The 17,318-nt window shown below is 36.0% G+C and overlaps 1 protein-coding gene across 4 annotated transcripts in view; it reads left to right on the top strand.

The window, feature by feature from the left end:
• INPP4B (inositol polyphosphate-4-phosphatase type II B) overlaps nucleotides 1-17,318 on the top strand; it is an 855,326-nt gene that overhangs the window by 412,025 nt on the left and 425,983 nt on the right. For all 4 annotated transcript variants that reach the window (XM_030917305.1, XM_030917308.1, XM_030917317.1 and 1 more), the window contains one exon: nucleotides 178-241. The gene's annotated coding sequence lies outside the window, so the exon portion shown is untranslated. The remainder of the gene's footprint in view (nucleotides 1-177; nucleotides 242-17,318) is intronic.

Genomic DNA, 17,318 nt, shown 5'->3' with positions numbered 1-17,318 from the left:
TGGGATAGAAATAAGAAATAGCTATGTTCCATGAATCTTGTGATGATGATAACTCCCCAAGTCTGAATGACGGGTACTATAAGCATATATATTAAACATTTTACCTATGGGTGCTTTCGTGAGAAGATTTCCAGTAAACACTAAATCCTGACTTTTTTTTCCTCTTGTTTCTTGCAGAGCCTTGAAACCAGCAAAACAATAATCGAAGAGCAATTCTGTCAAGGAAAACACCATAAATCAGGTATAAGAGTCATTCTTAACATATAACATTAACACATTATATTAATTTCAACTGATGATTAATTCAAACTTATTAACCAAACATTTTACAATAATGTCAGTTAGGTGTTTTAGCATATGTGTGACTGCATGTTATAGATGAGTGGCCATAGTTTTATAGATAAATTAATTTCTGTAAGTACATTAAACTAATTTTGAGGGTTTTAGTTAGGCCAGACCTACCGTAGGCAGAAATGTGAAGAAATTCAAAAAAATAATATTATTACTTATCAAATCAATGCATATGCACTAAAGTTTTGTTATTTGGGAAACACTCATCTGAAAGGTGATTTGCTAGAATTGGACAAATCTGGCAATACTTACATTCCAGCAGAGGAGATTCAGTAGATATCAATATATAAGTAAAAGCGGTGGTAAGTGCTATAATGTAAAATAACAGAATTCTATGGGATAAAATATTGGGAGACAAATAAAGAATTTACTGTGGGTTGGGTAGACAGAGGCTATTTCTCTGGAAGATGACATTTAGACTGAGACCTAAAGTATGAGAATAAAGAGTCCCAGGTAGATGGAACAGCATGGAATAAAGAAAATAAATGAAGGAAAAAAAGAAAACAATTAAAAGAAGAATAGTATGGCTACAGTAAAGTCACAGAAGGGAAGACAGATATAAATGAAGCTGGGCTGAAAATAAGATGAGAAGCCCAGCCCCATAGGTCCTTAATATCCATCGTAAGATGCCTTTGGACTTGCTCTGCTTGCATTTCTGTGTGATGTCATTTGGTTTTCTCTCCTGGTTCCCTGAATATAGATGCTTTCGAATCTGTCACCTGACCTCACCTTACCCCAACGTGTGTGTGTGTGTGTGTGTGTGTGTGTGTGTGTGTGTGTGTGTGTGTGTTTGTACTGTTATTTAACTTAATATTTCCTGAAGTCATTTCCAGGATTATATTGGGAAATCTTTCAAAAGTTTGCCTCTTGGGAATATGCGTTTTAAGAGGTTTCTTTTGTACTTGAGACTGGCCTGCTTTTAGGGAACTTGACCTATTTTATGGCTATGTGCATTAAACTGTGTTAGATAATTTTCTAGAATCTGGATAATGCAAGCCAGAAAAAATCTGTGTGCTTCATTGGTTTATTTTTTTTCCAGCTGAAGATTTTTCTTGACCTTAATTATATGGTTAATTGCCTCAAATCCTGATTATACTTTACATGTGAAAATATAGCCTCAGGTATCAAGAACAACTGGAGTAAAAGCTTCCTAAACAATTTTCAACATTAGCATTAGTAATATTGGTTCTCTTAAACCAAACAGAAAATCTACACAAATAACTGTTTGCATCTCAGTTAATCTGAATCATATTTCTTTCCTTTGAAAATGCTTATTCTCTTTGATTTATAAAGTTTTATAATGCAGGCTTCTGAAAAAGTCCTAAAGTAAGGCAAATGACTTGGGGTAATGCCTACTTTAGTACTTTAAAGAATGATTTGATCTTTAAGAAATAGCTATGTTCCATGAATCTCACTCTGTCACTCAGGGTCTCACTCTTGTCACTTAGTCTGGATTGCAGTGGCGCAGTCATGGGTCACTGCAGCTTTCACCTCCCAGGATCAGCTGATCTTCCCACCTCAGCCTCTCTCAGTAGCTGGGACTACAGGCATGCACCACCATGCCGTCTAATTTTTGGTAGAGATGGGGTTTTGGCATGTTTCCATTCTTGTCTTGAACCCCTGAGCTCAAGTGATCAGCCCATCTTGGCCTGCCAAAGTGCTGGGATTATTGGTGTTAGCTATCATGCCGGGCCAATGATTTGATTTTATATAAAATGTGGAGATTTTGTCTTTGCAACACTAAAAGTCTGAAAAATCCAGAGTGGATTTATGCTTATTCTAGCAGAGAAATTTTCAGCATATGTGTTAGAAAGAGCATCGACTTTTTTAGACCAATTCAGCATCTTCCAATTAAGTTGACTGTTATTAAAAACTGAAACAAACATCACAGAATTTCCTAGGATTTCATAACTTACAGACAAAATGGCTTGTTTGATTCCAGAAAGACAAGAGACAGCTGCTTTTTAATTACTACTCTTGCCATTTGCTTTCTACTAGAGATGTGTCTCAAACATGGAATCCAATTAGAAATCTTAATTGAAAATGGATTCTTAAAAAAAGAAAAGAAAGAAAATAGACCAACATTGAAGCATAAATGTAGGAAGAAAAACATCATATCCAGCTGGATTGAATAATCACCCATCTGAAAATTAGTTGGCCTCTGGGGAGCATGTTTTTGACACCAAACTGAACTTTACTGTTTCCTTTTTCAGGAGGAATTTTCCAAACCAAATGAGGAGTCTTGTAATCTGTAAATTATAGTTTTTAGAGATTATATTTTTCTCAGGATAAAAGCAATGGTTGTGAATTTTGAAGCCTGGGTTAAATCCCAGCTGCTTTACTTGTTTCTGGTGTGACCCTGGACAAATGTTGTAACTATTCTTAATCTCAGTTAACTCTTCTCTAAAATGGGATTTGCAAATTCTGTTTTTTAACATTGTTTCTGTCTTGTTGCTCTCTTAACTGACACATTGACTGGCATATAGTAGCCTATCTAGATGTAGTAAGTTCTAGAAAGGAAGGGAAGGAAGTTTAAAAAGCAAGGAGGCTAACTTTAAGAACATATATCTAAGACAATATTGCAAATACAAAACATTGAGAAAGTGCTTATTGATTCTGTACACTGGAGGCAAAGACTTAAAGGCACATTCATTTATCCTTTTATTAAAACTATTTTTTTCTTGCAGATGTTCTAGATTCTGCTATCCAGACTTAAACTCCAGTTAGAGGCATAGTAACATATAATTTCTGAATTACAGCACTTTGCATGCTGCTAAGCTTGATAGATGCTCAATTAATATTTGATTGATTGAGTGAAGCTATGAACTAACAGTGCTAGGATGCAAACAGCCCAAATTGTCCTATTCTCTGGTTTACAAACATCGTATCTAACATCTAGAGTAAGAGAAATTACACTTCTCTGTGACTTTTTTCATTCATTGATAGTGGAGATTCTAGTCAGACCGAATATTCACCCATCTGAAAATGTGCTGCTTCTGCGTGTACTGCTACCATCAGATTGGCCAGTTTGCTATTATTTGTGTGTATTCCACATTACTACATTTTTGTCTTTACTCACATTTTTTAATATCTTCTATTATCGATATTCTCTTCCCTATTTTTCTTTCCCATTCTTCCTCCTTTCTTCTTCATTTCATTCTTCCTCCTCTTCCTTCCTTTTATTGACCCTCATGTTTTTGATGCAAACATTTATTCAATTCTTATAAAAATAATTGTCTCCATGAAACTGTCCTAGATATTTCCTGAGATAATGATCTTATCACCTTTGTTTTGTTTTCATTTGTTTGTTTTCAGGCACTGTCCTTTGATCCGTATCTGTGAAAACTGAGCCGGAAGTACAGCCAGTGGAAGTCAAGCCACATAATATGTTAACGCCTCTTTCCTTCTATCCTCTACTCTACCCTTAACCTTTACTAACAAACAAACAAAAAGAAAAAGACCAAGGGAGTGTCCCACTGGCAAAGCTTGCAGCTTCCTTCCACACTGCTTTCTAGGTTACTGGTGGGATGAATTTAGGCCATGATCACCAGGCTGCGGCCATATCAGTTGTCTGAGTCAGGTTGGCTTTTTGAATGAGTCCTTAATTTTTGTTACTGTTTTCCTCAAAGTCAGGAGCCAGGCTCTGCAGCACAGTGAGCTAGGTGTCTTAATTCCCAGGACACCTGCCTGCATCAGTTTCCTTGTGGACTTAACTTATTTTGAGTATTTCGCCCTGATTTATGACTTGGATATACACATGACGCTGAGAACCGCTCCTCCATAGAAGCCTGTTTTACCATTTTCCTATCAGCCACACCAAACCCAAGGGAGCTTCTTTTTTATTGATGTGTATTCAGATCAAATTGAAGCACATCAATTAAATCGTGGCAACTGTTGCCTCCTTTATAGATGAGTGAATATTTCTGTCCCAGTTTTATCCTTCTTACTGCCTTGTCAAAGGGATTTCTGTTTGCTACTTTTTTTATTCCTGCAATTCTTTTCATTGATTTCACATTTGTTATTATCAAAGGTTTCAAATTGTTCCTCTCTTAGGCCATTTCCCACTCTCCTGGCCATATTAATAATAAATATAATTAAAATAAATAATACCATAATATTTAATGACCCCTTCTAAAATACTTGTTATTTTTATTCACTGTTTAAAAATTTACATACAGTTAAATTTTCACCTTTGGCATACAGTTTTTTGAGTTTTGACAAATGCACACATTTGTGCAGCCACCACCACAATCAAGGCACAGAACACTTAACATTATCACATAAAACTTCCCTCTTCCTGTTCATTTATGGTCAAAGTATTTTGCTTACTTCCTGGACTTTTTCTATACCTTTAATTCTGTCTTTTATATTTATGCCATTAAAATAGAATTATACGGTACACAGCCTTTTGAGCTGCCCACCTTTTACTTACCATATTGTGCTTGACATTCACTCATTTGTCTCTTTATTCCTTTTTATTTTATTTTACAGGTTTATTACTGTGTAATTGTCCTTTTACTATTTGAAGATCTTTGGGGTTATTTTGGATTTTTAGTTATTTTTTAAAAACCACTAAAAGCATCTGCATCCAGGTTTTTGAGTAATCAAAGATTTCATTTCTCTTGATTAAACACCTAGAAGTTAGATTGCTGAGTCATATTGTAGATGTGTATTTAATTTTATAAGAAACTACCAGACTGGGGCAGGTATGGTAGCTCATGCCCGGAATCCCAGCACTTTTGGAGGCCAAGGTGGGAGGATTGCTTGAGCTCAGAAGTTTGAGACCAGCCTGGTTAACATAGTGAAACACTGTCTTTAAAAAACAAAAACTAAAACTAAAAAAGAGCTACCAGATATTTTCCCAAAGTAACTATACTATTTTGTGTTCCCACTTGCAGTGTGTGAGAGATCTAGTTGGTTAACACCCTTACCAGAGATTGGTATTGTCAGTCTTCTAGAATGATTGATAGTTATTCTAATATGCATGTAGTGATAGTTCTCTGTGATTTTAATTTGTATATTCTTAATGACTAATGACACAACATTTTTTCCATGTGCTTATTTACCATTAATATATCTTACATGTTTTATCTGGTGTAGTGTCTATTTAAATTATTTGTCCATTGTTTTTTAGTGAATATTTTTGTTTCTTATAGAGTTCTAAAAGGTCATTAAATATTCCATATTGAAATTCCTGATCGCATATAAGTTTTGCAGATATTTTTTCCAATATGTAGCTTGTCTTTTCATTTTCTCAACAGTGTATTTCACAGAGTGGAAGTTTTTAACTTCAATAAAGTCAACTTTACAAATGATTTTCTTTTATGGATTATATTATGTTTTGTGTTATATTAACAAATCTTCACCAAGGTCTATAGGATTTTCTCCTATATTTTTCTGTATAAGCTTTATAGTTTTAGGTTTTGTATTCAGATTATTAATAGTGAGTTAATTGTATAAGGTCTGAAATGTGTTCTCTTTTTTGTTTCTTTGCACGTAGGTATTCAATTGTTACACTATTTATTTAAATAATTATTTTTTTCTATCCATTGAATTGCCTTTGAATCTGTAAAAAAATAATTGATTATGTAAGCATGTATTGTCTCTGTCTTATTATTCTGTAACTATTCTTCTTCCAAGTTCTTGTTATTTTTTAAATTAAGTAGTTTGAGTTCTTTGATTTCATTCTGCTTTCTCAAAACTTTGCTACTCATTGTTTGCCTTTCCATATATAGTTTAGAATTAGCTTTTTCTTGATATCTACTAATATTCTTGCTTGAATTTTGATTTATTTATATTCAATCATCTATAGATCCATTTGGGCAAAACTGACCTTTTACCAATGATGAGTCTTCTAATCCATGAGCACAGTCTATCTATCTATTTAAATAGATCTTATTTATTTCTTTCATCAATATTTATAGATGATAGTGCACAGATTCTATATAAATAACAACTGAATGAAGTTTTATATTCTTTATATTTTATATTCTATATGAAGAACATAAAGAACAAAACTGGAGGAATCACATTACCTGACTTCAAATTATATTACAAGGCTATAGTAATATAACAGCTATAGTAATATAAAGGCAATAGTAAAATACAGCATGGTACTGGCATAAAAACAGACACATAGACCAATGAAACAGAATAGAGAGCCCAAGAACAAAGCCACACACCTACAGTGAACTCAGTTTTGACAAACGTGTCAAGAACATACACTGTGGAAAAGACAGTATTTTCAATAAATGAGGCTGGAAAAACTGTATATTCATAAGCAGAAGAATGAAGCTAGATACCTATATGTCACCATATACAAATAAAAATGAATTAAAGATTTACATCTAAGACCTCAAACTATGAGACTACTATAAGAAAACATTGGGACTCTGCAGGACATTGGTCTGGGCAATATTTCTTGTCTCCACAAGCATAGACAACCAAAGCAAAAATGGACAAATGGGATCACATCAAGTTAAAAAGCTTCTGTGCAGCAATGCAAACAGTCTATAATATGAAGAACCAATTCACAGAATGGGAGAAAATATTTGCATACTGCCTATCAGACAAGGGGTTAATAATCAGAATACATAAGTATCTGAAACAACTCTATAGAAAAAAATCTAATAATCCTATCAAAAATGGGCTAAATATTTGAATAGATATTTCTCAAAAGAAGACACACAAGTACCAAACAAGTATATGAAAAGGTTCTCAACATCACTTTTCATAAGAGAAATGCAAACCAAAACTGCAGTGATATATCATTTCACCGCAGTTAAAATGCCTTTTATCCAAAAGACAGGAAATAACGAATGCTGGCCAGAATGTGGAGAAAGGGAACCCTCATACACTGCTGGAGGAAATGTAAGCTAGTACAATCACTATGAAAAATAGTTTGGTGTTTCCTTGTTTCCTCAAAAGATTAAAAACATAGCTACCATATGATCCAGCAATCTCACTGCTAGGTATATACCCACAAGAAAGAAAAACAGTATATAGAAGAGATATCTGCATTCCCATGTTTGTTGTAGCACTGTTTACAATAGTTGGAAGCATCCTAAGTGTCCATAAACAGATGAATGGATAAAGAAAATGTGGTACATATACACAATGGAATACTCTTCAGCCATAAAAAAAGAATGAGATCCACTCATTTGCAACAACATGGATAGAACTGGTGATAATTATGTTAAGTGAAATCAGGCAACCTCAGAAAGACAAATATCATATGTTCTCCCTTATTTGTGTGATCTAAACATCAAAACAATTGAACTCATGGACTTAGAAGGCGGAAGTATGGTTATCAGTAAGCTAGGAATAGTAGTATCCTTAGGGGCAGGTGAGGATGGTTAATGTTTATAAAAATAATTAGAAAGAATGAATAAGACCTAGTATTTGATAGTATAATAGAGTGACTATGGTTGATAATAACTTAATTGTATACATTAAAATAACTAAAATAGTGTAATTGAATTATTTGTAACACAAAGGATAATTGATTGAGGGGATGGATGTCACATTCACCATGATATGATTATTTCACATCATGAAATAATGAGGTTTTGATACCTCATAAACATTTATACCTACAATGTACCCATAAAAATTTTAAATACAAAATTGTTTAAACTGCATATTCACAGAATTGTATGTGAAACCATCACTACAATCAATATTGGAACATTTTTATTTTTTCAAAAAGAAACCTTATGCCCCTAAAGTCATCACCTCAGTTTTGCTTCAACTTCCCCAGCTCTAGTAACCACTAATCTACCTTTTGTCTCTATAGATTTGTCTCCTCTGAACATTTTACATGAATAGAATTATACAGTATATGGTTCTTTCACATAGTATAATGTTTTCAACATTCATCAACATTTGCAGGATATATCAGTACTTCATTCTCCGTCTCCTACTTTTATTTTGGTATAATTGAAAATTAAAATAGCATATAATAAACTCACTTATTTCTAACTTTCTTTTCTAGAAAATTTTGGAATTTCTATGTAAACAGTTATGTTGTCTGCAAACAGTGATGGCTTTATTTTTTGCTTTTCCATCTATATGTCTTTTTTTTTTCTTTTGCTACCCTTATTGCATAGGCATCATACCTCCGATGTACACAGGAGAGATTAAAGTGAACATCCTTGTCTTATTCTCATTTTTATGGGCAAAGAATCAAGGATTTTATCATTCACTATGCCTATTATCTGATTAAGGATCTGGCCTGTCAGTTTTCTTTGTAGCTTTTAACTACGAATTCAATTTCTATGAAAGGCATAGAATTATTCAGGTTACCTATTTCTTCTTGAATGAAATTTGGTTATGTCAATTTTATCTGTTTTTTTGTTGTTTACCTTCATAATATCAGAGTATTTCCTTATCATATTAATGTTTATGGTCTATATGATTATTGGGGGAACCTACCCCCGATAGTCAATGTGGGTCCTTTTCTATTTTCCCTAAGTATTGGCTGGTCTGAGAGATAAAGGGAAAGAGTACAAAAGAGAGAAATTTTAAAGCTGGGTGTCCAGGGGAGACATCACATGTCGGCAGGTTCCATGATGCCCCCTGAGCTGTAAAACCAGCAAGTTTTTATTAGTGATTTTCAAAAGGGGAGAGAGTATATGAATAAGGTGTGGGTCACAGAGATCGCATGATTTAAGGGCAATAAAAGATCACAAGGCAGGAGGTCAGGGTGAGATCACAAGGTCAGGGCAAGACTAGAATCACTAATGAACTTCCCTGTCCAGCTGTGCACGCGTTGTCATTGATAAACAAGGTTCAAGAGCAGAGACCCAGTCTGACTAGAATTTACTAGGCTGGAATTTACTAATCTTAGCAAGTCTGGGGTCACTGCAGGAGACTAGGGCGTGTTTCATCCCTATCTACATCTGCATAAGACAGACACCCCCAGAGCTGCCATTTCAGAGGCCTCCTCTGGGAATGCATTCTTTTCCCAGGGCTGTTAATTGTTAAAATTCCTTACTGGGGAAAGAATTCAGCAATACTTCTCTTACCCATTTTCAGTAATAAGAGAAATATGGCTCTGTCTTGCCCAGCCCACAGGCAGCCAGACTTTAAGGTTATTTCCCTTGTTCCCTGAAAATCACCATTATCCTGTTCTTAAGGTGCCCAGATTTCATATTGTTCAAACACACATGCTCTACAAACAATTTGTACAGTTAACGCAATCATCACAGGGTCCTGAGGCAACATTCATCCTCAGCTTATGAAGATGTTGGGATTAAGAGATTAAAGTAAAGGCAGGCATAGGAAATCACAAGAGTATTCATTGGGGAAGTGATAAGTGTCCATGAAATCTTCATAATTTATGTTCAGAGATTGCAGAAAAGACAGGCGTAAGACATTGTAAAAGTATTAATTTGGGGAACTAATAAATGTCCATGAAATCTTCACAATTTATGTTCTTCTGCCATGGCTTCAGCTGGTCCCTCCATTCGGGGTCCCTGACTTCATGCAACATTGATATGCTCTCTTCCATTCCTAATACTGGTAATTTATATATTTTCTGCTTTCTTTGTCATTCCAGGTAGAGGTTTATCAATTAACCTTTTCAAACAATTAATTGTTGATTTCATAGATTTTCTCTATTTTAAATTTTCAAAGCTTAGCTCATTTATTTGAAACTTCTTTTCTAATATAAGCACTCTATATTTTTCTATGAGCACCATGTTAGCTGCATCCAACAATCTGATATACGAGTGTGTTTCCGAGTTCCCAAATGTTTGTATTTTCCAGGTATTTTTTATTATTGAATTCTAATTAAATACCATTGTGGTTTAAAAACATTATATGATTTCAATTTTTTATTATTTTATGGTTCATGTCAAAGAATGGGGACTGTTCTTTGATCAAAACCATGAGAAAACAAAGAAGGAAAATGAAAAATTCACTGTATTAAGGTTAACTTCTCCAAATTTTAACTCCTTTCAACAATTTTCCTGTTTAACTCATTTTTTTAGAGTCTTTAGGTAGCTTGCTTAGTATATTTACTCTTAGTCAGTGTGAGGTATAGCTTTTAGCTGCCCTGATGCATCTTGGCTAGAAATAAAACAACAACTTTGCATGTATGAATTCTCTCCAAAATTAGATATTACCATTTTCCCAATTTATTGTAAGGGGACTAAGGAACAGTATGGCTAAGTAAATTGCCCAAGGTCCCAGAGTAAATGAAAAGGCCTAGGCAGTTTGATCCATAATTGATCCCAACCACTTTGCTGTACCTCTCTAATTTTGAATTACTATAATGATAGATGCCATGTGACATGCCAGGGATCCAGATGAGCACTGCAGACTAACAGTGTTAATGAATACAGGAAAGACACCGAAACAAGAGAAAACAGTCATTCAAAAACAAACATATTAACTTGCTTAGAGAAGGGAATAAAACCTGTCAAGAAATTATCAGAGTAGTTCACGAACGGGGAAAGAAGCAGTGGGTTTTAAGTGGGAAAAACATTCAGGGGTTAGGAGGGTGCACAGGGAAGTGTGCAGAAATGAGTTTTATGTTGGTTATGCGAATTACAAATTGAAAGCCAGTACTCTGGCAAGGGCAGAATGTGAAAGAAAACATTTCTATTTACAACAATAAACTCTATATAGTAGGTGCTCAATACATTCATATGACATGAATTAATCATGGTATTTCCTCCCTTCTGACATGTAGGGTCAAAATAATCCTAAAAGCTAGTGATCTTTTACTTGAGATTAAGAAGATGGGGGAGGAAAAAGGATCGTCTACACATGTTTTTTTTTCAGTGTTCAGTGACATAAATCATATCATACTTTTACATAAAATTTGAGCTCATATCCTTCTACCAACTCAGTGGCAAGCCTTCATATACCCCAGTTCATCACAGAGGATTAACCCATGTTTCACAGGGCATTTGTTAAATTAGTCCATGATTTCCTCTAGTCCCATGAGTTGCTCAGAGAAATGCTGAATGAATTTGCAGGTGGAACAATGGCCTGGAACTTCATTGTTTGCACTATTTCTTCTTGTAGATATTCCACCCAGTTCGAGTTTAGCAGTTAAATTTTTATTTTTCATTTTTTCTCTTATTCTCACTGTAGAGCAGTTTTATTGAATAAATATTTTAAGGTAGACTGCGTGATTATGTACATATTGGAGAGTAAGGAAACTGCTTGTAGTAAAAGAATTAAGATGCATTATGTGTATGCAGTAGGCAATAGGGAAAGAGAAAACTTAGTTATGTCATATTATATTCTTTGCAGATAACCTCAGGCACTCAATGAACTTCTCTGGAGAGCTAAAGTGAAATTATAATAATCACATATATATATTTATTCTTGCCTGCCATCATAAAAAGCAGAAGATAAAATTTTAATTGAATTCATTATCTGTCTTACTTTGAAATGTTAAATTTCAAAATAAAATGAGTAATCCATCATCAGAAACTATAGATAATTTAGTCAATACTAATTTGAACCTGAAATGCATCATCATAAGGAATTCAGTCAGCCCTAGGAATTAATAATGTGTGATGATGTCTGTATTAGAGATGTCCTGAGGATACAATCGAAGCTTCAGTTTTGGTTTTGCTTTAGCACATGTATTTAACTAATCTTGGGTATGTGTGTGGCTGTGTGCATAAGGATTTTGAAACATCTGACAGTGCTGAGGCCACACTTCTTTAGACTCCTCTACTTTGGTATATGCGAAAAAAGAATCTCCAGTCAAATTATAATTTGCTTTATGTATTTCTGCTTCCTGAGATAGGATACTAGAAGTCATTGTATTTGGAATTTTCAGTTTGTTTGAAGAAAAGTATCAGAAAAAATCCTGTCACCTTAAGTGTGGACAATACATTCTTTTCCTTTACTTAGATTTCCAGAAGATGTCAGAGAAAGGCACTGAAAAGTCCTTATCCATCCAGCAAACTGTTATATAACTCTCGTGTTCTTTAAAAAACAAACAAACAAACAAACAAACAAAAAAAACCTTTGCTGTGTGATAGCAATTTTATCTTTTCAAGTATTTGGAGTTCAAGGCTTCACAAGATTTTGGTAAGCAGGCAAAGTCCAATGTGTCAGGTGGAGTATTTATAGAAGAAAAACTTTCCATGAAGTTTCAGTCTTTTCTAGAACATCCAGTGAAAGTTTCTATCCTTTTGATGACATGTGAGAAGGAACCAAGTATGTCACACACTGAAGAACAGAGTAAAAAGCTCACATCAAAACAAAAGGCCTCTTTAATCCCCATGTGGCCACTAGTCAGCTGGATATATGAAAAACTCTTCAGATTTGTCTCTGAGCCTTGGTGTTCCCATCACTTAAATGAGATGACTACCAGTTTCTTTATACCTCTTCAATTCTACGTTCTCTTGAAACATTTTACCCTTGTATTTTAAAGATTTAGCCAAGCCCTTTCAAAGAGCAGATGGAGATTCCATCAAGCATGTGTTTCTATCTTCACTTTGGAATTCTTCAGGATGCTTTCCCTTTTGCTGAATGACACAGAACAAAATTTAACGAGTCAGATGGCTGACTCACTGCATTCCCAAAGTGGGTCCATGTGTTCCCCTTCAGGACATCGGGTCATTGTTGGAAACTATTCAAATTCTGGTTCAGATCTGATACTATTTGAGTTGTCACAATTAAGGGTGCCTCGTTGATGAGTTCATGTACTTTGCAGGGACATGGATGAAGCTGGAAACCATCATTCTGAGCAAATTATCACAAGGACAAAAAACCAAACACTGCATGTTCTCACTCATAGGTGGGAACTGAACAATGAAATCACTTGGACACAGGGTGGGGGAACATCACACACAGGGCCTGTCGGCACATGGGGGGTCAGGGGAGGCATAGCATTAGGAGAAATTCCTAATGTAAATGATGAGTTGATGGGTGCAGCAAACCAACATGGCACATGTATACCTATGTATGAAACCTGCACGTTGTGCTCATGTACCCTAGAACTTAAAAGTATAATTAAAAAAAGGGTACCTTGTCACAGAGATAGACAGAGCACCCCCCTTTACTTCATATACATTACTCTTATCCTAATTTGAAATGAGTGAATAACAGATCTCTGATTTACAATGAATCAAAAGCACAGTGCTTCTGTTTGTTCAGCTGAGGTCTCCGCCTTGCTGCTTTGTGTGCTGTCCTTTTAACTGTCACTATTTTGCTAGTTCCAGTGAACATGGATTACTCATTGTGATTTGGAATAGTTTCTTGACTGGGATTGTGATCTCCAAAAGGCCATCCTATAATTTGAAGAAGCAATAAAAGAAACTATTATCTCTTTTTTAAGTAACCAGAATGCTGGGTCTGGATAACGGGATGTATCCAATCATTAGAAACTATTTTCAGGCCATGTGCGGTGGCTCATGCCTGCAACCTTAGCACTTTGGGAGGCTGAGGCAGGCAGATCACTTGAAGTCAGGAGTTTGAGAGCAGCCTGGCCAACATGTTGAAACCCGTATCTACCAAAAATACAAAAAATTAACTAGGCGTGGTTTTGCCTGTAATCCCAGCTACTCAGGAGGCTGAAGCAGGAGAATTGCTTGAATTCAGGAGGTAGAGATTGCAGTGAGCCAGGATCGTGCCACTGCACTCCAACCTGGGCGATAGAGTGAGACTCCATCTCAAAAAAACAACAACAACAGCAACAAAAAAGGAAACTATGTTCAAACATCAATGATTTTGAATCTTTATTCTTGATTTTTTTTATTCTGGCTTATCCACTGGAAGTATATTTGCATCAAGAACCAGTAAAAGAACCAGAGATGAGTATGTCACAAACACACAGGATACTATAAATAAGATCATAAATACACCTGTTGTGTTTTGATTTTCACTTTTCTATCTATAGGTTGTAGTATTTGGATATTAAATTGTTATATTGATAGGTTATACTTTTTTTGGGGGGGGAGTTATTTTTAAGAATTAAGAATAATATAATTGAAAACAGCAAATACAAGATAAATGTCTTCTAGTCCTTCCTTCTTTGTTTCTATCCCTCTGCCCTAATTTCTTTCTCAAGAAATAATAGAAGTTTGAAAAATTTTGTGTGTGAAAAGAAGGAGAAAGGGCTCTAGTATTGGAGACTCCAGTTCACATCTATGTTTCTTCAATTAGTAAGTGGATCCTGGAATAAATTACTTTTTAATCTTTAGTTTTGTATCTGGAAAGCTGAAGTTACATGATAAATTTGTTATGAAGATTAATTTAATGCATATAGAATGATAGCATACAGCATGGCACATAAACATCCTCAGAAAATCATGGCTACTGTTGACTAAAATGAATTTCACAAACAGCAGTAAAAATAAAACTCTGTGGAGATTATGGATGGATATTAGTAGCACCTCTTCTGATTCGGTATTTCCAAGGAAGAAAGGGAAGTGTGATGTTCTAGTCAATGGTATTTTATAGAATTTATTCTATCTCTGGTCTCTCTCTCCCTCTGCATGCTTCTATGTGTCACATTAGTTTGAACCGCAGTGTGTCCTAAAACCCACATTGCTTATAGTGAATTGTTAAATTCTAGATGATCTCGCTTTGATGACATTAAGACACTAGTTATTATTGTGAGCTGTGCTCTAACTGTCCTTGCCAACCTCCAACACATTTCAAAGTTTGGCATACCATGAAGTGGCTCTGTTTAGTCCCAGAGGTACTTTGGTCTGTCCTTGCCAGGGGCTGAGGGGGGTGCCAAGAGTTGGGCAGCAGAGCTGAGGCTGGGGAGAGCAAAGATGAAAGGGAGTGAGAGCTGGAGACAGAATCTAGGCTGGGTCAGGGCTGCTCTATGGTAAGAGTCCATCACAAAGAGGTCAACTTCTTATAGGGGATGAGAGGGAAGGTGAGTGTCCAGCACCAGGAAGAGAGAACTGAGATTATGAGACCCTGGGCAGCCTGGAAGTACTGATGGTACGACATGAACCAATTGCTGGAGAGACTGAAGCCCAGGCTAGAATCCAGGACAGCTCCAGGCCACAGTCTGGAAAGTCTGGTTAAGTAAACATGGGTCTGTAGCCCACACTGACTTTTTATCTGGCAGAATTCCCTATTCATCCCTTTCGATTTATGAGCCTAGAATCTGAGTGGTCTTCTATGCCTTAATGTGGTGCTTGTCAAGCTTAAGTGTGCATAAGAATCACCTTTGCCAAAATGTACTTCCTTTTTTTTTTGAGACAGAGTCTTGCTCTGTCGCCAGTCTGGAGTGCAGTGGCACAATCTCGCCTCACTGCAACCCGCTTCCCAGGTTCAAGTGATTCTCCTGCTTCAGCCTCCCGAGTAATTGGGATTACAGTCACGTGCCACCACACCCAGCTAATTTTTGTATTTTTAATAGAAACGGGGTTTCACCATGTTGGCCAGGATGGTCTCAATCTCTTGACCTCATGATCCACCTGCCTCGACCTCCCAAAGTGCTGGAATTACAGGCGTAAGCCACTGAACCCGGCCTTAAATGTACATTCTAATGTGGTAAGTCTAGAGTATGGCTCAAGGTTCTGCACTTCTAATAAGCTTCTGTGTAATACAGATGCTGCTTGTCCAGGGACCATATTTTAAGTGTCAATACCCTTACAGACTGTTACTGTTTGGTCTTGCTAGATCCATGGGTCTTCTCTGCCTGTTTGATGTCAGTGTTGCTTCCTCGTGGTAAAGAGGAGAACATCATTAACTAGTTGCAATGCTAGTCTGCAGCCAAACTGGTTGCCTTCAAGTTATTTTATCATACTGGAGCCCCGACAACTCTCATCTTTATTCTTATTGTGACAAAGCAGGTCCTCACTGAATTTAATATTGCTAGCAAAACCATACTGACATCCTGGAGAATTCAGTTGTCTCCTGATGCAATTGGTTTTCCTGGGCAGAAACATTTCCCCATGCATGCATGCACATCCATTGCCCTGACGGGAGTTATCTTCTGCTTGGTCAGGGGTCTCCGTGAGAAGCCAGGCATGCCTTTAACCTTTAAATACATGCTTGATTATTTTATCAGGTAAAATACAGAATTTGCCAATTTATGCAATTTTCCACAAAGAGAACTTTCTCCTTAAACTTTATGTATTTATGTATTTCTGTATTGTTATTTTTGGATGATGTTAAATCAGGATATATTCCTGTTACTGGGCACAGGGGCCTGGTTGCAAAATTCTGAATATAGTTGTCCTACAACGATGGTAGCCTTCAAAGTAGTTTTCCTTGTTCCCAATGAGAGGAAAAGAACAGAAAAGTCAGAGGCAAATCCCCATTTGGATTGTATTTCTGGTTTTACCTTTTCTTGACATTATTTAGCATTTGGCTGATCCTTACTTAACCAGACTTTCTAGGTGTGATCCTGTCCATTCACACTCTATCTTGCAAATTCCAGGTGTGCAGACGGTTTTTAAGCGATTTGACAGTGTGAAATATATCTAGATTACTAGGATGAATTCCTGGCTTCAGAAATGTTGCGACATTGTTGTGATGTGAACAAGCTTAACGCTTCACTATTGAAAGGCTATGTCATCAGCATAACTGAGACTTGCTCAGTATTTTTTTTTTTTTTTTTTTTTTTTTGGAGATGGATGGGAAATAATTGATTCAGCAGTTTATATCTAAGCACTGTTTGGAAACCAAAACAAGAGCCGTAGGTGTGTAGCATCATCAAGCATCCATCGCTCCCTGCCTGGACATCAGCCATCACAGGCCACGAAACCTATTTAACCAGAGGTCCATTCAGCACCCAAGAATATAGCTAATCATGTGATGCCTCACATCCCTGTCATCCTGAGATACCACCTACACCACAGGCACTTTCTCTCATTTATCTTTCCCTATTGTATTATCCTCTTTTGCTACGGACTTAGTTGGCCATGACTGTCTTCTCCCTATCATCTCACTTTTAAAGTATAACATAACGTTCATGGAGTCTTCTGTTTCTATGAAAAACAGTCTCTTTCACCTTCCACTTCTTTGGG

This window comes from Rhinopithecus roxellana, chromosome 2 (genome assembly GCF_007565055.1).
Source record: "Rhinopithecus roxellana isolate Shanxi Qingling chromosome 2, ASM756505v1, whole genome shotgun sequence".
In the NCBI taxonomy this organism is placed as follows: Eukaryota; Metazoa; Chordata; class Mammalia; order Primates; family Cercopithecidae; genus Rhinopithecus; species Rhinopithecus roxellana.
The sequence above is the reverse complement of the archived record's forward strand: the minus strand, read 5'-3'. Positions and strand labels throughout refer to the sequence as shown.